Source organism: Bufo bufo, chromosome 6, assembly GCF_905171765.1.
Source record: "Bufo bufo chromosome 6, aBufBuf1.1, whole genome shotgun sequence".
Lineage (NCBI taxonomy): Eukaryota > Metazoa > Chordata > Amphibia > Anura > Bufonidae > Bufo > Bufo bufo.
Window position 1 is genome coordinate 257,326,975 of NC_053394.1, and position 21,352 is coordinate 257,348,326.

At 41.7% G+C, this 21,352-nt stretch overlaps 1 protein-coding gene across 14 annotated transcripts in view; it reads right to left on the reverse strand.

The window, feature by feature from the left end:
• Positions 1 to 21,352, reverse strand: part of COL13A1 (collagen type XIII alpha 1 chain) — a 263,539-nt gene that overhangs the window by 192,407 nt on the left and 49,780 nt on the right. The window lies entirely within an intron of this gene.

Below are 21,352 nucleotides of genomic sequence, written 5' to 3' on the forward strand. Positions count from 1 at the left end.
GGTATCAAGTCCAATGATGTCATAAAAGGAACAAATATAGGTGAGAAGTGGGGACACCCCTTTTGAGGGAAATAGTATTCAATCAGAATTTGCCCTCCGGTTGGTAGTTATTTGTTTCCACATAACTACCAACCGGAGGGCAAATTCTGATTGAATACTATTTCCCTCAAAAGGGGTGTCCCCACTTCTCACCTATATTTGTTCCTTTTATGACATCATTGGACTTGATACCTACACCTACCTCCAATAGGTTTACTCGATTTTTATACTATCATCTGACTTTTTATATCACCATCACCTTATTTATTGTATGCATTGTTATTCTTTACATTGATATTTTATTGTCTAAATTTTATACTTCCAAGGAGAACGTCATTATGTGCCTAGGATTTGTCACTATCTACACACCTATTAGCTGACAAAGACTAGCCACATATTGGTCTATGCCAGCAATCTACTTTTTACTTTTTATGCATTGTTGTTATATTGTCCACAATTTGTGCATTGATATATACTGTCTACATATTACTTCCAGGAGAACGCTATTCTGTATCAAGGTTTAACATTATTTATTCAGACTACTTTTATACTTATATCCATTGCCAACAGCTGGCATAACCCAGCCAGGTATTACTAATAAAATACTCTTTTCCATGCAATACCTATGACTAGAGTGCCATCCCTATACTTTTCCTAAAACTCCTCACATACAAGCGTTGGGTACGCTCTGCTTGGATAGAGCACCTTATTCCATTTCTTGGGCTTTAGTGAGCCGCCCTATATTTATACTTCTAGCTCTTTCTAAAAATTTACTTATGAACCCAAGCATTAAAACTGTGCTAAATGATTTTGAAGATATTGTATGATATTGTATTGTATTGATGGTAGGATCTTTGCGTGGTAGAAACACATTACTCAAGATGAACACTTCAAGGACAAAACTTTGGAGGGTTGGGTAAAGGTACCCTCATGTATTATTAATTTGCACCTAAGGGAATATTTCTTTAAGTTGACTCATCATGCCATCCATGATATTAAATTACCCGTCTCCCAAGAGTTCTCACATTGCACCGTACAATATTCCAAGTGTAAGGCACCTGCCACTGATCTCGGGCATAGGAAATGGTCTTGCCCAAAGAAATGAAGGCTTGGGGAAGAAATTGTATTCTACATCACAACTGATTCTCTTTTTACCTTGAGAGTCCCAAAATCTTCTCTTGCACTACTCATCAAAGTGGTTTGATGTGCCACATCACCACTAAAGCCAGTCATTGGTTGGAGCTGTGCATATCACCATGCCCATGGCCAGCTGGGTATAAACAGTACAGGGACCAGAAGATGGAGACAGCAGAGGATCAGAGTGCCATAGAGCATGTAAGTAATAATCTTCTTTTTTGGGAGCATTACTGGGAGCATTACATAAAATTTAATTAACTGGAAAGCTCCTTAAAAAGCACACCAATGATTGTCCATGTTATGCTTTTTGGTCTTTTTTCAAGAATAGCTCAAATGAAACTTACCAGCAGGGCTTCCATATGGAATTTCAGGGCCCCATACAGGCAAACTGCGTGTCCCCCACCCCTCAATCCGGCCCACCATCCTTTCTCACATTCATTAACAGCCATAACTTTTTTTTTTTGCATCAGGCCATTTTGTCACATAGTAAGATTTTAACTTCTATGGACATATATTATGGGTTAAAGGAAGTAAAAAAAAAATTACCATTTTTATTTACACTATTTTTTGATGACCATACATAAAATGTTCACTATATTGTATGGGTTATTATGATTACATGGATATCGAATGCTGTGGTATATGTTATTAAAAGGCATTTATTGTAATAGTTTTTGCTTTGTTATTTTTTCCTCAGTGACATTAACCTTGCAGAAACATATAACTTTCACTTTCAAGCTTTTCTTTTACCATAAGAAGCTGGAAGTTAAAAGTAAAAAAATTTTGCCATAACTTTTACTAACCAAATTATTTAATAAGTTTCCACTGGGAATTCAACCCAGGCCCTTCTATATAGCAGGCAACATGCTTACCACTACACTACAGAGCTGTTCTATTGTAAGGTTTGGAATTAGTGCTGAAAAAGCTGCTAAATAATATTATTGTTTTCTTCATAGGCATGATATTAAATAGCATGAATAATATTTCTGTTTAGCAGCTTTATAGGCATATAAATTCCTATCTTTATAGCAGAGCAGTTCTATTGTGTAGTGGTAAACACGCTGCCTGCCCATACAGAAGGTCTAGTCTTTAATTCCCACCGGAGACCTTTGAAATCTTTACTTCCCAATATTTCTTACAAGTATATAGTAAAAGTGACATATTCTGCAAAGTTATTGTTACTAAAAAGTAGCACAAAAACATTACAATAAATGTTTCTGTAACTATCACAACAATATTTGGTATACCTATAAACATAATAACCTGTACAATATAGTGAACACGTTATTTATAGTGATCGGTTATCAGCATAAATAAAAATACCACTCTTATTTTACTTCAATCCAGGAATACTATGTATACTATTTATTTAATGTTATGCCTGTGAAGAACACTGTAGTACTATGTATTGGCTTTATAAGCAAAGAAAATATCAGATTTACAATTGCGTAGGTCTATGGTGTAGTGGTAATTCTGCTAAACTACTATACAGATCTGGCTGGGGTTATGATTAGTGTTGATCGAGCACCAAAGTGCTCGGGTGCTCTGGCCAAAGAGATCGATAGTATAATGGAAATCAATGGGAGAAACCGAGCATTAAACCAGGCACCCCCTGCTCTGAAGAGGGGAGGGTGCCTGGTTCATAGGAAAAAGTCAGAAATTGATGGAAACACCTCTGAAAAGGTTCGGAAACAGCATGGGGAGGATGTCTGGACTCCCAGGTCGCTGCTGGGAACGATGTTGTCCGAGTAGTACGCTACTTTTACAGACTGACAAAAATATGCACCAAACCGAAGATAAAATCTATTTTAGAGGAAAAATTGTTAGGAAACATTCTTTCCTGTATATTGTATATAACACCCGAGGACGCGTTCTGGCCAGCCAATCACTGTAATGCCAGTAGCCAACATGGCTACTGGCATTACAGTAAGGACAGTACTTACCTGCACGTTTATTGGCTGCGTATCAGCCAAGAAACGTGCGGGGAGGAGACTCGAGCATGGCGCTCGAGCACATGCGGTACTCGGCCGAGTACCGCCATGTGCCGAGCATGCTCGATCAACACTACTTAAAAGGATTTTTGGGCAGGGGCGTAGCTATAGGGGAAGCGGCTGCTTTGGGGCCCTGAACCAGAAGGGGTCCATCCAAGAGGAGGAGGACTAAAAGATTTTGTCAGGGCCCCCTCAACAGTATTACACAATGAAATTATATACAGTGACAGTATAGACAGTGTAGAAAACGGATGGAACAGCTGCCAGGCCTGGTCTGAGAGAGCGATCTTTACTAGCTACAGGAATGGGGGCGGCATGAAAGGGAGGGGTTGCACAGAAATTACTGGAGGAGGGGCCCAGTAATTTCTAGCTCCGCCACTGCTTTTGGGTCTCTAACTATTAGCGCAGGTTGCACCATTAATATATATTGCTGCCAGATACAACAATAATTAAAAGGACTTTTGGGTCTCTAATCTCACGCAATTTAGCACAGGTTGCACTAAAAATATATATTGCTGCCAGACACAATATAGTCCTTAAAAAGACTTTTGGGTCTCTTACACCAACCCTGCTTAACACAAAATTAAAATTCCCTACACTATCTGTCCCTTCTACAGCACAGCTCTCCCTGACTAAGAGTGAGCCGAACCATGTGTTATCGGTTGCTTTATAGCACCCGATGACATGTTCCGGCCAGCCAATCACTGTTTACCAGTAACCAACATGGCTACAGCATTACAGTGAGTGGCAGTAGTTACCTGCACGTTTATTGGCTGCTTAGCAGCCAGCAAACGTGCGGGGAGGAGACTATAGCATCTCGCTCGAGCACACTCGGTGTTCAGCCGAACATCGCGATGTTCCGAGCATCGCGATGCTCGAGCCGAACTGGTGGTCGGCTGAGCATGCTCGACCAACACTAGTTATGATTAAATAATCAATTTAGTATATTTCTTTGTGCTGGGAGAGGGCCTCTTCTCCAACCCAGATCAAGTGGAAAGGCCACACAGCTTCATTAGTATTCTCTAAAATTAATACTAACAAGGCTGACAATGTCACAGATCCGAAGCGGCTGGCTGGGCCCCCCAGCTGCTCCAGGCTTTTGAAAGCGATACTGCCAGTACTATCCTTATAGTGGCCCCGCATACTAGATTTGCCCACTGTAGTTTCTGAGATCAAATACTATATTTCCAAGGCATTAATTTAAGGCCAAATTCTCACTTCAGTTATTTGGTCAGTTATTTCCAGCAGTTATTTGCAGTCAAAGCCAGACGCAGGTCAAAATCACAGAACAGATGCACATCTTTCCATTATATCTTATCTCTGTGTAGGTTTCAGTACTGGTTTTGGCTCAAAAGAAATGTTGGAAGTAACTGACGAAATAACTGAAGTAAGAACTTGGCTTAACTGATGCAGAAAGACATAAAAAGGTCAACACAGAAAAGTGCTTTGCCAAATGGAAGACTTTTCTACTCCTCACTAAAAGGTGCCATGGCCTAAGCTGCCACATTTTGCACCATAATTGCTGAACAATTCTGTCAAAAACTTCTGTCTCAAAGTGAGCTAACCAATTGGTATAGAGCTAGATCTCCACACTCATCAACCAGCCTGAGATATAATTCTGGTGTACGTCTAGACAGGCTGTCCAAGTTTACATCATTTATAGGATTAGTACAACTAGGCCTCTGATTTCAAGGGGGAAAAAATTTAATTTCAATTATATACAAGGCCTTACACATTAAAATAGTCTCAGAGCAACCAACCAATTTGACTTTAGTAGTGTCCAATGGAGAACAACTGTTTTAATTTTCCTCTGAGCATCACAGAAAAGACAGAAGCATCATTACTACATTTGCATGAGGATCCACTGTCAAGAGATAAAGGAGGTTTTGTAATTGGTGGTGGCTGATTGTCTTGTAGCATAAGGATCATGGCAACATCTGAGGATTTCATTTTCTCCTGTGCCCATATCTCATCTGGGTACTTTGAGGTCAAGTATAATAATAATAATAAAAATATAATAATACATAATATGCACAATGAAATATTAACATAAGGATAGAAATAAAATTAAAAAAACTTCATAACATGATAAAGGTTGAATATGGGGTTACCAAATGAAATTTCTATGTTTAGTTAATAGGGTTATAATATAAAGAGGATTTCCACAACTGCTTAATTATTCATTTTTCTCTGGCTTTTAATGTTAAGAATGCCAGTTACTCTAATGACCTGTGGAGATGAGAAACTCTCTGGAGTGTGTATTGGGAAGGGGAAGGTTAAGGTGATTAACTGGTGCTAACAAGTTTAGGATGTGGAAGAACTATTTTCTTGGACGTCCATCAAAGGAAGGATAGAATGTTCCTGGGGGATGGGTGGAAGAGAAGAGGCAGCTATGTATTTAGCAGATGATGTTTCTCTGTGTACCCACTCTTCTCCCAGCATTGCTATGCTTGCTTCTGTCCTTCCCATCCCTGTCCATTACTAGCAGGCACCAGACATAGAAATCTGAAGTCAAGAATACAGGTTGGCAGCTGATCTGAAAAGTGATCTTACGTAAGGAGAGTTCATTACCCTTCCTGTTGATCTCTCCTTTGAGGACACTCAGCATAATTAAACCAGTGCACTGCTCATCCTCATTGACACCTCGATTAGTCTGATCTAGTTCTTGACCTGTGTAGAGAGTGCACATTACTGGAGCAGGCAAAAAAACACAATGCAAGGAATTACATCCTATGCACAAAAAAAAGCCTATAAACTAGGCATGAGGAATGTCTGTAATTATTTTATTTGCCAATATTCCAGTCTTTTATTTTTGTCGTGTTATGGTGGTGGTTTATCCTTTTGGTTAATTTTACCCAAAGCTATTATTGAACATTTTGTCATTAGACTTGCTCCAGCACACGGCATCCAAATGTTAAAAGTAAGTGAATGGAAATATGTGATTTTTGGTTGACTATTTTTGGTGTGATATTTATACCATTAAGAAACACCACACTGTTTGCAGTGCACAATGGAATTTTGCTTTATGTCGTAAAGAAGTTGTGCAGTGCTAGTATATTGATGACCTGTCATCAATATCCTATTGGCATGGGTCCAACTCCCAGCACCCCCACCGATCAGCTGATTGAAGAAGCCACAGCATTTGTGCGAGCACTGCGTCCTCTTCACTGCTTAGGCCTCATACACGCAATCATATGTATTTTGCTTTCCACAAATTATGGATATGCAAAATATGGATACCGTCCATGTTGCATCTGCATTTTTGGCTGACCTATTGACTTCAATGGGTCTGTGGTCTGCATTTTGCAGCCAAGTATAGGGCATGTTCTGTCTTTCTGAGGAACACACATAGATATGTGAAAAGCACACTGATCATTCTGTTTGCATCAGTCTGTGTAATCCATTTTATCATCCACTGCCCGTACATCGGACAGTGTAAAACCACCATTACGCACTGCCAGACACCTCTGGTGGCAGCTTATCTTCTGTAAGAATAAAAAAATCAGATGATGAACTTCAACATGCCTCATCTTTCTTTAACCCAACAGATAATGAGTCAGGATCCCCACCACTCACATAAGATAGTCAGCTGGTACTGCTAAAATCAGTGGGATGACTTTTCTCTTATGTGTATGAGGGTCTTTAAGCCTTATGCAAATGTTTGCCACATAACCATATTCTATTTGTATTAATATGGTCAGATAGCATAGTTGTATTATGATTTTATGCAGCTGTTAACAGTTTTTTTCCATTTGACAAAAATAGTAAATGCGACATTACAGAGATATTCTTACTTTAAAAAATTGCTTCCAGGGGGCAATACAATGTCTTCTAGGGGGTCCCTATCAATGGCATAGCTAAAGGTTCATGGGCCCTGGTGCAAGAGTTCAGCTTGGGCCCCCCTTCCCTCAGGGCTTTGTGGCCAGGGGCAGGGAAGCACATAGCCTTCGTGCTGACTGAGGCAAAAATTGAAACAGCAACCCCCCCATGCCAAATTCTTGACCTTACCCCTTCCCTTTTGCCAGAGGGAAGCCTGCTACAGATCCCAATGAACATTCCCTGGGTGCCCCAATCTTTATCACACCCACATACAACACTACACACACCCTCCATGTCCTCCCCGCCCCACATCGCTATACCTTGTCCATTCTCCGCTAGGCAACATTAGTGTTAATCAAGCACCAAAGTGCTCAGGTCAAACACATCGCGATGCTCTACCGAGCACCCGAGTATAATGGAAGTCAATGGGAGAACCCGAGCATTAAACCAGGCACCCCCTGCTCTAAAGACGAGAGAGTGCCTGGTTTACAGAAAAAGGTTAGAAATTGATAGAAACGCCACCAAAATGGTTTGGAAACAGCATGGGGAGGACATCTGGAAGCATCTTAGACTCCTATTACCTATAATAGACAACCATACAAAAGCTATATGCCAAAAGCCAGGTATGTGCCAAAAGCCATGATTATGCAAATGAGATTACATGAGAAAACTGTATAGAGAGGTTATTGAATATTATGTTAGGACAATCAGAAAACTTTTTGTCACTCTAATGATAATGATCTAGGTGTGTAGGTCCACCCAAGCCATCCAACAGTTATGAAGCAACTTTGAGGCTTACTGGTTCTCAGTCAGATGATAGCTGGTTTTGAATGTCTCATAGTGCACAAGGCTGCCATTGTAAGGTATGCAGACTGTATTTGTCTCATGGATAGATTGTTGGCTTGCACATACCCGACTTTTGCATATAGCCTTTGTGTGGTTGTCTATTGTATGTCATAGGTAATGAGAGTCCAAGATGCATCCAGACATCCTTCCCATGCTGTTTCCAAACCATTTCGGTGGTGTTTCCATCAATTTCTAACCTTTTTCTGTGGACCAGACACTCTCACTTCTTCAGAGCAGGGGGTGCCTGGTTTAATGCTCAGGTCTCCCATTGATTTTCATTGTGTTCAATTGTGCTCGAGCATACAAAGTATTCGGCCGAACACTGCGATGTGCCGAGCATAGCGATGCTCGAGCCGAACTACTGTTGTTCAAATGCTGCCTCCTGCTAACACGCTCCATATCAGCAGTTGGGGCCGGTTGTTTCGGCGAGGTGAAAAAGCTTTTCCACATGTCGGCCATGCTAACCCTGCCTTCTGAGGTGCTGACGCTGACACAGCTGCGTTGGCGACCTCTTCCTCCTCCCCTGCCTTCGCCTTGTGCTTCAACTTGTCCCCCGGCCTGTAGTCGAGCATCTTCTGATCACGCTCCAGTGAGGGAATTAAGGACGGCACATTGTAACGGGGATCCAGCAGGGTGGCCACCCAGTAGTCAGCACACGTTAAAATGTGGGCAACTCTGCTGTCGTTGTGCAGGCACTGCAGCATGTAGTCGCTCATGTGTGCCAGGCTGCCCAGAGGTAAGGACAAGCTGTCCTCTGTGGGAGGCGTATCGTCTGCATCCTCCGTATCCCCCCAGCCATGCACCAGTGATGGGCCCGAGCTGCGTTGGGTGCCACCCCGCTGTGAACATGCTTCATCCCATCCTCCTCCTCCTCCAGTAGTGGGCCCTGGCTGGCCAAATTTGCACCTGGCCTCTGCTGTTGCAAAAAACCTCCCTCTGAGCCACTTCTAAAAGACTGGCCTGAAAGTATTTGAGATGACCCCTCTTCCTCCTCCTTGTCCTGGGCCACATCCTCTTCCATCATCGCCCTATGTGTTTTCTCAAGGAGACATAGAAGTGGCATTGTAACGCTGATAACGGGGTCATCGCCACTGGCCATGTTGGTGGAGTACTCGAAACAGCGCAACAGGGTAGTTGTGAATAAATTTCTGCACCACCAAATTCAGCACATGCGCCAGGAGAGGGATGTGCGTCAAACCGGTTAGTCCCAGAGCTGCAACGAGATTTCACCCATTATCGCACACCACCAGGCCGGGCTTGAGGCTCACTGGCAGCAACCACTCGTCGGTCTGTTGTTCTATACCCCGCCACAGCTCCTGCGCGGTGTGGGGCCTGTCCCCCAAACACATCAGTTTCAGAACGGCCTGCTGACGTTTACCCCTGGCTGTGCTGAAGTTGGTGGTGAAGGTCTGTCGCTGACCGGATAAGGAGGTGGTAGAAGAGGAGGAGGAAACCAAGTAGGAAGAGGAGGCTACAGGAGGCAAAGAATGATGCCCTGCGATCCTTGGCGGCGGAAGGACGTGCACCAAACAGCTCTCCGCCTGGGGCCCAGCTGTCACTACATTTACCCAGTGTGCAGTTAGGGAGATATAGCGTCCCTGGCCGTGCTTACTGGTCCACGTATTTGTGGTTAGGTGGACCTTGCCACAGATGGCGTTGCCCAGTGCACACTTGATTTTATCCGATACTTGGTTGTGCAGGGAGGGCACGGCTCTCCTGGAGAAGTAGTGGCGGCTGGGAACGACGTACTGTGGGACAGCAAGCGACATGAGCTGTTTGAAGCTGTTCGTCTCCACCAGCCTGAATGACAGCATTTCAAAGGCCAGTAGTTTAGAAATGCTGGCATTCAGGGCCAGGGATCAAGGGTGGCTAGGTTGGAATTTACGCTTTCTCTCAAAGGTTTGTGAGATGGAGAGCTGAACGCTTCCGTGTTACATGGTGGAGATGCTTGGTGACGGACGTGGTGTTGTTGGTGGCACATCCTCTGTTTGCTGGGCGGCAAGTGCCAACGTTCCTCCAGAGGAGGAGGAAGAGGCCGAGGCAGCAGTAGAAGAGGGAGCAGGAGGGGCCTGAGCCCTTTCTTGGTTTTGAAGGTGCTTACTCCACTGCAGCCCGTGTCTCGCATGTAGATGCCTGGTCATGCAAGTTGTGCTAAGGTTCAGAACGTTAATGCCTCGCTTCAGGCTCTGATGGCACAGAGTGCAAACCACTCGGGTCTTATCATCAGCACATTGTGTGAAGAAGTGCCATGCCAGGGAACTCTTTGAAGCTGCCTTTGGTGTGCTCAGTCCCTGGTGACGGTGGCCAGTAGCAGACGAACTATTTTGGCGACGGCTGCTCTGCTTTTGCATCCTGCTCCAGCTTTTGCTACGCTGTTGGCTCGGTCTCACCACTGCCTCTTCCTCCGAACTGTGAAAGTCAGTGGCACGACCTTCATTCCATGTGGGGTCTAGGACCTCATCGTCCCCTGCATCGTCTTCCACCCAGTCTTCCTCCCTGACCTCCTGCTCAGTCTGCACACTGCAGAAAGACGCAGCAGTTGGCACCTGTGTTTCATCATCAGAGACGTGCTGAGGTGGTATTCCCATGTCCTCATCAGAAAACATAAGTGGTTGTGCATCAGTGCATTCTATGTCTTCCACCGCTGGGGAAGGGCTAGGTGGATGCCCTTGGGAAACCCTGCCAGCAGAGTCTTCAAACAGCATAAGAGACTGCTGCATGACTTGATGCTCAGACAGGTTCCCCGATATGCACGGGGGTGATGGGACAGACTGTTGGGCATGGGTTTCAGGCGCCACCTGTGTGCTTTCTGCAGAAGACTGGGTGGGAGATTATGTGAACGTGCTGGATCCACTGTCAGCCACCCAATTGACTAGCGCCTGTACTTGCTCAGGCCTTACCATCCTTAGAACGGCATTAGGCCTGACCAAATATCACTGTAGATTCTGGTGGCTACTGTGACCTGAGGTAGTAGGTTCAGTAAGACGTGTAGCTGTGGCAGAACGGCCACGTCCTCTCCCTGCACCAGAGGCTCCACCAACACCACCACCATGACCGCGTCCCTTATTAGATGTTTGCCTCATAGTTAGCGTTCACAAAGCAAAGTAACAAGTGGTTAAGTATGTTAAAAATAATTAACCGCCAATATAAATTCCTGATGTAGGGTATTGCACTCTATTTTATTTTTTTTAAACTCTATATGACAGCGGTATTTGTGGCCTAAATGTGACAGTCACCTATACACGTGTAATCACAGATGTGCAGTATATGAAAAAAAGGGTTTTTTTCACCACAGTATCCTAATAGCCGTATTTCTGGCCTAAATGTGACAGTTACCTATGCAAGTGTAATCACAGATGTGCAGTATATGAAAAAAAGGTTTTTTTTCACCACAGTATCCTAAAAGCCTTATTTGTGGCCTAAATGTGACAGTCACCTATGCAAGTGTAATCACAGATGTGCAGTATATGAAAAAAAAGTTTTTTTTTCACCACAGTATCCTAAAAGCCTTATTTGTGGCCTAAATGTGACAGTCACCTATGCACGTGTAATCACAGATGTGCAGTATATGAAAAAACGTTTTTTTTAACAACAGTAACCTAATAGCAGTATTTGTGGCCTAAATGTGACAGTCCCTTATGCATTTGTAATCCCAGATGTGCAGTATATAAGAGGGATTTTTCACCACAGTATCCTAAAAGCCTTATTTGTGGCCTAAATGTGACAGTCACTTATGCACGTCTAATCCTAGATGTGCACTATATGAAAAAAAAAGTTTTTTTAAGCACAGTAAGCAAAACGCTGTATTTCTGGACTAGCAGACATGCAGATAGCCTATACTGGTGCACTATCGTTGCATAAAATGGCTGCCGATTATGTATTGATATTGACAAACTTAAGTAAAAAAAGTTCATTTTCAGCAGTAGTTGGCTCAGTGCAGGCTAAAAAAAATTGTGAACTGCACACACAAAACACATTTGATGTAGATCGCTGAGTAAAAAGGCAGTTCTTTATAATATTTCTCCCTGATCCCTCCCTCACAGCAGCTGCAGCCTCTCCCTACACTAATCCGAGCAGAGTGACGGGCGGCGCTACGTGACTCCAGCCTAAATAGAGGCTGGGTCACATGCTGCAGTTGGCCAATCACAGTCATGCCAATAGTAGGCATGGCTGTGATGGCCTTTTGGGGCAAGTAGTATGACGCTTGTTGATTTGCTGTGCAGCCTTTCAAAAAGTGCCAAGAAAGCGCCGAACACCGAACCCGAACTTTTACGTAAATGTTCGGCTTCGGGTCCAGGTGCCGAAAAAGCTAAAGTTCGGGTTCGCTCAACTCTAGTTGCTATACATTTATAATTTTTTATACATACTATATATATATATATATATATATATATATTTATGTGTGTTCCCTTTGTCCCCTTCTCCAACTTTTTATATTTGTCCTGTTATCATTTTAGTTGATGGATAGTCTCTTCAGTCGTTCAGTCGCTGGCACTCCGTATTGATTTGACCGCAGTGCTGCTCATACAGTTTTTCTCAACTTATATATATATATATATATATATATATATATATATATATATATATATATATATAGATCCAGAAAATGGCAGGGCAGCACTCCTAGCTTCAAGTGATTCAGGTGCCAGCGTTTACCCCTTGGTCCTGGGGTCCAAACACAATCCAAATGAATGTAACGCAGCACTCCTTGGATAAAAAGTGAAAAAAATACGATATTTATTCAACACATGTTGATACAGGCAACGTTTCAACTCTCTCACAGAGCCATTATCAAGCCAAGTGGCTTGATAATGGCTCTGTGAGAGAGCTGAAACGTTGCCTGTATCAACATGTGTTGAATAAATATCGTATTTTTTCACTTTTTATCCAAGGAGTGCTGCGTTACATTTATTTGGATATATATATATATATATATAGATATATATATATATATTTAGACTTGATAAAGGCGCCCTCCGTACTCTGAAACGCGTTGTCCTGAACCTAAAATAAAACCGCAATCAACATATATTCATGTCTGGTTGTGTACTGTGCCATTCACTGTCAATCATCATCTCGACTACACCAGTCTTGCCAATATTCATAGAGGTAACTTGACTTGCATGCACTTTCTATAATACCAGTGTCTTCTTATGCGGCACAAGGGTCTTTGGCCCCCTCAGACTGCTACCTCTGCACCCCCTATATCTACGCCCCTGGTCCCCATACACCATGTAGAAAGTGATCCTCTCGATAAAATTATAGCTGGTTCACAACATTTTGAAATCACAACTCCTTCCAGTCACTGCTTTCACACATGACCTCTACTTAGTGTTGTGTTATCCTGGCAACTGTACTCTGGTACTGGTGTTTGATGGCATGTTTTAGTCTCAATGCAACTCATACTGGGGGGCATTATTTGGGTATTGCATGGTAGCACTGATTATGTAATGTATGTAACTTTAGTACCGTATGTAAGGATCCATTCACATAGAGGACAGCATGTGAACATTAGTATTAAGATATACTGTAAAAGCTGTGCAGGTGAACAATGGTTATACTACAGTGTAATGTGATGTCAGTTTACCAATTTTTTATTTCAAATCCAGGACTATCTGGAGAGTAATTGGTTCAATGAATTTAATTAGCTTAGTAACACTGACAAACATCAGCTCTATGTTCAGGCGATAGGTTCTCTTTAAACATGCTCAAGTTGACTGGGAAGTAGAGAGTCAAAGTAAATATGTATACGCAAGGTAACAAGAAGCTGTCAGAAAATGTCAGATATACGGTATGTCTCAAACATATATTTAGATTATTGTCAGCCTCAAAATAAACGCTGAATTATTTGGTTTACTGGATTTTTCAAGTAACACTATTGATGAACCTGAATTGACCCTGCAAAGTCAACAGATGTCAACACAGATCAAAACTTTTTCCTTTTTTATGCATCATCCATTCATGACACTGATGTCATTAATACTTCCTAGGGAAAGAGAACATTACAAACAGGTCAAGCTTCCAGCTCAACAGGTTCATGAGCATTTTAGTATAATAAATGGCAATGCTTCAACTGCACTTTTGACCGTAAATGAATTTATTTTGTTTCCACTTCTCATGTTTGATTAATAAGATGCAGTATGTGAACATGTCCGTAGTGTCATAAATTCAACTAGTCGAGTAGCTGCAATGCTGTGAGGCCCTTAGCATTTGAGTTGTCATCTGTGTGGTTTGCATGGTGACATTCGTAATATTCAAGCCTGGCTATCTGCCTATATCTCATCCTGTTCTGAAAGGCATTGGCATACCCACTGTGAAAAAAATTACTTGTCAAGCCAAGACATATCTACAGCCCTGTAAATCACTGCATACAGGTATGCTGGTTATACGTATGTAGTATATATGGTCTGCTAGAAGTAACTGGAGATTTTCTGCATAGCAATCATTGTTTTGAATAGTTTCTTAGCTACAGTAAAATTGTTATATGTGTCAATACCCACTAAGGCAGATAGTACAGATGTGTTGGAGGTCTGAAAGCTGTGAAAAGAGTCAAATTATATATTACCTCTAGTGAAATGGGCTGTCCATGTAAAAATTCATTCAGTTTGTAAAGAGCATGAAATGTCTCCTAAATGCTACATGGCATGAAAATATCAAAGGCCTGAACACACTATATACAGTACAGACCAAAAGTTTGGACACACCTTCTCATTCAAAGAGTTTTCTTTATTTGCATGACTATGAAAGCATCAAAACTATGAATTAACACATGTGGAATTATATACATAACAAACAAGTGTGAAACAACTGAAAATATGTCATATTCTAGGTTCTTCAAAGTAGCCACCTTTTGCTTTGATTACTGCTTTGCACACTCTTGGCATTCTCTTGATGACCTTCAAGAGGTAGTCCCCTGAAATGGTCTTCCAACAGTCTTGAAGGAGTTCCCAGAGATGCTTAGCACTTGTTGGCCCTTTTGCCTTCACTCTGTGGTACAGCTCACCCCAAACCATCTCGATTGGGTTCAGGTCCGGTGACTGTGGAGGCCAGGTCATCTGGCGCAGCACCCCATCACTCTCCTTCATGGTCAAATAGCCCTTACTTTCAAAGTTTTCCCAATTTTTCGGCTGACTGACTGACCTTCATTTCTTAAAGTAATGATGGCCACTCATTTTTCTTTACTTAGCTGCTTTTTTCTTGCTATAATACAAATTCTAACAGTCTATTCAGTAGGACTATCAGCTGTGTATCCACCTGACTTCTCCTCAACGCCACTGATGGTCTCAACCCCATTTATAAGGCAAGAAATCCCACTTATTTAACCTGACAGGGCACACCTGTGAAGTGAAAACCATTTCAGGGGACTACCTCTTGAAGCTCATCAAGAGAATGCCAAGAGTGTGCAAAGCAGTAATCAAAGCAAAAGATGGCTACTTTGAAGAACCTAGAATATGACATATTTTCAGTTGTTTCACATTTGTTTGTTATGTATATAATTCCACATGTGTTAATTCATAGTTTTGATGCCTTCAGTGTGAATCTACAATTTTCATAGTAATGAAAATAAAGAAAACTCTTTAAATGAGAAGGTGTGTCCAAACTTTTGGTCTGTACTGTATTTCGATGCAGTTTTAAGTAATGTTATGGACCAAGAGAGTACATACCATAGAGGCAGATCATAGAGGTGCTATGGAGCCCTTGAAGAAACAACACAAAGAACCTTAAAGGGACTGTCTTGTCGATTACACATTTAAAAGGCTTACAATGGTGTAAAATGGTGAAATGCTGTAAGTCATATAAACAGTCACTTTTTAGATCTTTCACCACTACTGTTCTAAGGCTCCCAATCACTAGTCACGCTCCACTTCCTGGTGACTCTCAACACACAGGAAATGACCACTCAGCCAATCACTGGCCTCAACAGTGACCTGACTCAGCCAGTGATTGGCTGAGCAGTCATTTCCTGTGTGCCATCAGGGATCAGGAAGAATAGAGTGATAGCACAGTGTTAATCTTGAGAATGGTAGTGATGGGGGATCTGTAAGGCAAGTCTCACTCATTTTATGCCATCTTTTTTTTTTTAATTAAATGCCATGACAGCTCCTTTAAACAATTGAAGATTCACAGGCGGAATATGACAATTTTGTCACCTAACCACTGTTAATTTGAGTATAAACTACAGAATACACAAAGACATACTTTTACCATAGGGGCATGGCATGTATTCACATCTGACTACAACATATGCACTTGTATTAATCCGCTTTCCTACCATAACATACCGCATGAACAAGCTAAATAGCTGCCTATGATACTGCCCAGTGACTATCCAGCACCATGTTCTATGGTAAGCCTATGAATACAATTTACCCGAAGAAGTCCTAAAAAAAACAACCTTTGGCATCCTCTCCAACTATATTATTTTTTCCATGAGACAGATGAAGGTCCTTGTGTGCTACTGTGCAAAGACTTTGAATCCTGGTGGGACAATGACTCACAACTTTTAAATAAATGACTCATTTATTATGACTGCTCTCGTATGGATATGAGGTAGCTGCACATGTACTTGAAGATGCCATTTCCTAAACCAAAAAAGTTGAAATCAGCTAGAGTTTCTCTCATACATTTATATATTCCAAAGAAAACACAAAAAGTTTAAGAAATATTATTTTTGGACTTCAATGCTGATTTATAGTGGAAATGTCTTTCCCTTAAAATTATGAATTCACATAATTCGTTTTCACATAATTTAAAAACTCTGACAAAATTGAATGTCCATTCACGATATTTACAACGCGACAAAAATCAATTATAACAGCACTAGCACAGAAACATCCCACAATAATAGTGCACAAAGAATTATGCATGTAGAGCTGAACTTTGGATTTAACTATATGGGCTTCAAGTATCAATGAGCAGGTATCATGTGCAGTACAGTCTTATCCAGGGGCTGACTGGTCATAGACCCTACAGGAAAATTTCATAGTGGGCCGATGCCCAGAGGATTGCCTCAGTCCTCCTCATGGCTGCCAGCTGGGTACATGATAGTGATACAGCCTCAGGACAGTGATACAGTTGAATACTGTGGTGAGGGCGACAGTTTTTTGTGCTGCACTGTGGTATTTGGTTCTGCTGGGGCAGTATTTTCTGCTGCACTACGGTATAGCTGGCGCCGCTTATTTCTGCTGTCCCTGCTTACTTATGCTAGCCTTATCTACTTGAGTTGACCCACCTTCTGTAAATTTGAACCCACCTGCAACATGGGGCCACTTTTAGTTTTTTTTCCAGGACCACTTAAAGTTTCTAGTCCTTCCCTGGTCTTATCTCAAGATTTTGTAACCACTTTTCTTAATATATGTCAGTACAGAAAAAATGCCTATATTTTTGAGATTGGTGGCGGGTTCCTACTAATCAGATCTCCACCAGTCAAAATGTTATACCATGTTCTTGCAGTATGCCATAACAAGCAGGGACCGAAATTCCAGATAATCTATCACTTACAAAATTAAAGCGGTTTTATGGGTATCTAAGGTCATCAATATCAGATCGGTGGTAATCTGAAACCCAGCACCCTATCCAATCAGCTGTTAAGGAGGCTGCAGTGCTTTCCTGAATATCAATCATTGTCTTATTAGCTATCAGGGGCGCATTGCCTATAGTCTCTACAGGGAAATTCCTTGTTGGGCTGATGCCCAGGGGGCCGCCTGAGCCCTCTTCATGGCCACCAGTCAGCCAAGTTATGATCTATCACTCCCAGAATGAATTAATGCCCGGGGTGTCAAGTAGTTATGTACCTGGGCAGTGATCATAGGTGCACTCCTGATTCTTGAATTCATCCTGTATTGCCAGGCAATTAGAGTAGGAGGACAGAAGGTGGCAGCTGGCAACCACAAAGAGGCAGCTTCTGCTGAGGTATTTAGTCCTGCTGGGACATTTTGTGCTTCACTGTGGTTTTTAATGCTTCTAGGTCAGTTTATTGTGTTGCACTGAGGTTTTTAGCTTTGTTCCACAATATGGTATTGCTGGCCTGCCTTCTGTCAATTTAGACCCCCTCACAACATGAGGCCACTTTATTTTTCTTCCAGAGCCACTTTAAGTTTCCAGTGCGCCACTGTTAGCTACAGTAAAAACATTATATGTGTCTATTCCCACTAAGATAATACAGATGTGTGTAGAGGTTTGAAAGCTGGGAAAATAATCAAGTCAAATTATACATTACTAGTAGTAAAATGTACTGTCCAGGCAAACCAAGTCATTCACTTTCTAAAGAGCATAAAAATCCCTCCTAAAATTCTACAAGGGGCGGAAATATCAACAGCAGCTTAACAAGAACAGCACCATACATTGGATAGCGACTGTGCTTGGTATTGCAGCTCAGCCCCATTCACTTGAATGGGACTGAGCTGTAACTGGGCCATGTGACTAATTAACATGACATCAAACAGATGATCTTGGGAGTGGCGGGAGTCGGAGCCTGAGTATCGGAGATCATTGTCAAAATCTCAGACAATCCTTTTAAATGTAGCACTAGACAGAACCTATAGATATTCCAAGTACATTATAATAACCAGCATTACCAGTTATTATTTATTAATTTTATGCACTTATATAGCGCTACTATATTCTGCAGCGCTTTACAGACATTAGCATCCAACTGTCTCCAATGGAGCTCGCAATGCAAGTTCCCTATCAGTACAGGGAGTGCAGAATTATTAGGCAAGTTGTATTTTTGAGGATTAATTTTATTATTGAACAACAACCATGTTCTCAATGAACCCAAAAAAATCATTAATATCAAAGCTGAATATTTTTGGAAGTAGTTTTTAGTTTGTTTTTAGTTTTAGTTATTTTAGGGGGATATCTGTGTGTGCAGGTGACTATTACTGTGCATAATTATTAGGCAACTTAACAAAAAACAAATATATACCCATTTCAATTATTTATTTTTACCAGTGAAACCAATATAACATCTCAACATTCACAAATATACATTTCTGACATTCAAAAACAAAACAAAAACAAATCAGTGACCAATATAGCCACCTTTCTTTGCAAGGACACTCAAAAGCCTGCCATCCATGGATTCTGTCAGTGTTTTGATCTGTTCACCATCAACATTGCGTGCAGCAGCAACCACAGCCTCCCAGACACTGTTCAGAGAGGTGTACTGTTTTCCCTCCTTGTAAATCTCACATTTGATGATGGACCACAGGTTCTCAATGGGGTTCAGATCAGGTGAACAAGGAGGCCATGTCATTAGATTTTCTTCTTTTATACCCTTTCTTGCCAGCCACGCTGTGGAGTACTTGGACGCATGTGATGGAGCATTGTCCTGCATGAAAATCATGTTTTTCTTGAAGGATGCAGACTTCTTCCTGTACCACTGCTTGAAGAAGGTGTCTTCCAGAAACTGGCAGTAGGACTGGGAGTTGAGCTTGACTCCATCCTCAACCCGAAAAGGCCCCACAAGCTCATCTTTGATACCAGCCCAAACCAGTACTCCACCTCCACCTTGCTGGCGTCTGAGTCGAACTGGAGCTCTCTGCCCTTTACCAATCCAGCCACGGGCCCATCCATCTGGCCCATCAAGACTCACTCTCATTTCATCAGTCCATAAAACCTTAGAAAAATCAGTCTTGAGATATTTCTTGGCCCAGTCTTGACGTTTCAGCTTGTGTGTCTTGTTCAGTGGTGGTCGTCTTTCAGCCTTTCTTACCTTGGCCATGTCTCTGAGTATTGCACACCTTGTGCTTTTGGGCACTCCAGTGATGTTGGCAAGTGGCATCTTGGCAGCTGCACGCTTGACTTTTCTCAGTTCATGGGCAGTTATTTTGCGCCTTGGTTTTTCCACACGCTTCTTGCGACCCTGTTGACTATTTTGAATCAAACGCTTGATTGTTCAATGATCACACTTCAGAAGCTTTGCAATTTTAAGAGTGCTGCATCCCTCTGCAAGATATCTCACTATTTTTGACTTTTCTGAGCCTGTCAAGTCCTTCTTTTGACCCATTTTGCCAAAGGAAAGGAAGTTGCCTAATAATTATGCACACCTAATATAGGGTGTTGATGTCATTAGACCACACCCCTTCTCATTACAGAGATGCACATCACCTAATATGCTTAATTGGTAGTAGGCTTTCGAGCCTATACAGCTTGGAGTAAGACAACATGCATAAAGAGGATGATGTGGTCAAAATACTCATTTGCCTAATAATTCTGCACGCAGTGTATGTCTTTGGAGTGTGGGAGAAAACCGGAGTACCAAGAGGAAACCCACACAAACACAGGGAGAACATACAAACTCCATACAGATGTTGTTCTTGGTCGGATTCAAACCTAGGACCCCAGCGCTGCCAGCCAAGGCTAACCACTTAGCCACGGTAAGCATTAGCAGTCATATCTATCTCTAAATGGTGGTTGTAAGAGATAGTAATGATTAGTGAAGAACCAAGTGAGCATTCTTTTGTTCAGAAAATCTAGAAGTTTAAGCCATTTCAAGTATGTTGGATTAGCTGGGGTTTACTATAAATTGTAAGACTAATCCTAGATTTGCAAGGAAAAAGAATCTGTAGTTAAAGCAAAAATCACGAAACACCGGATAACCAGTATAATATTTTCTATTTAAATGTAATTCATTCTTGGCTTTTTCTCACCTGTCAAAAATATGATGAAGAAGTCTTTAGTATGGGTGAACATCCAGGAGAGCGAATGCCCTCACAATAATTGTCTGCTTTGTGTCATCCAGCCAATTACAGAAGACATATACAATGCTACCGCTCATTGTATGTACACATTGACAAGTGTGATATTGCAGGGGAGCCTGCTATAGCATATCATTTAAATTCTCACTGGATGTCTGCCAGACTATCTGTAACTCATTTCTGCATCTTACTTTATAAGTCCACACAAAATCTATCTTTCCATCTCAAACAGTTCCTGAGCTTGAGTCATGCCCTTATCCCACGATAATTTTATCACTCTGCAAACAAGCTCCAGAAAGAAAAATATAGGCTTTTTCCCGTAATTCCATTTCCTTATTATTTTGTATAAAGGCCACACACACTGCAAACTCCACAGTGGTATTGGACACTTGATTCTGAAAAAACTCTTTATTACCTGATATATATCATCTTCTACTCATCAGTGAACCTACATGATATTGCGTGTTCCATACGAGAAGAGACAGAAGAGCCACTACTTATGAGTATAGTTTGCCACAAGAGGGCTCTGTAAGAAAGCAATAATCTTTCGTTCTCATAGTGAACGGACTTCATTTATGAAGAAACCTTCTGACAAATATGTAGATGCAGGAATGATACCTTCTGAATAATTACAAATAAATAGTATTCATTTCTGATCACAGATTTGCACTGTATCCACATATGAATGACCATGTTTTCTAGATTTACATATATGACCTATTCTGTAGCAGGTCTCTAGTTGTCTTAGATGACAAAATCGATGTCATTATTTACCTGCAGATACAGTCCATGAATGTGTGCCTCTAGAATGGACGTACT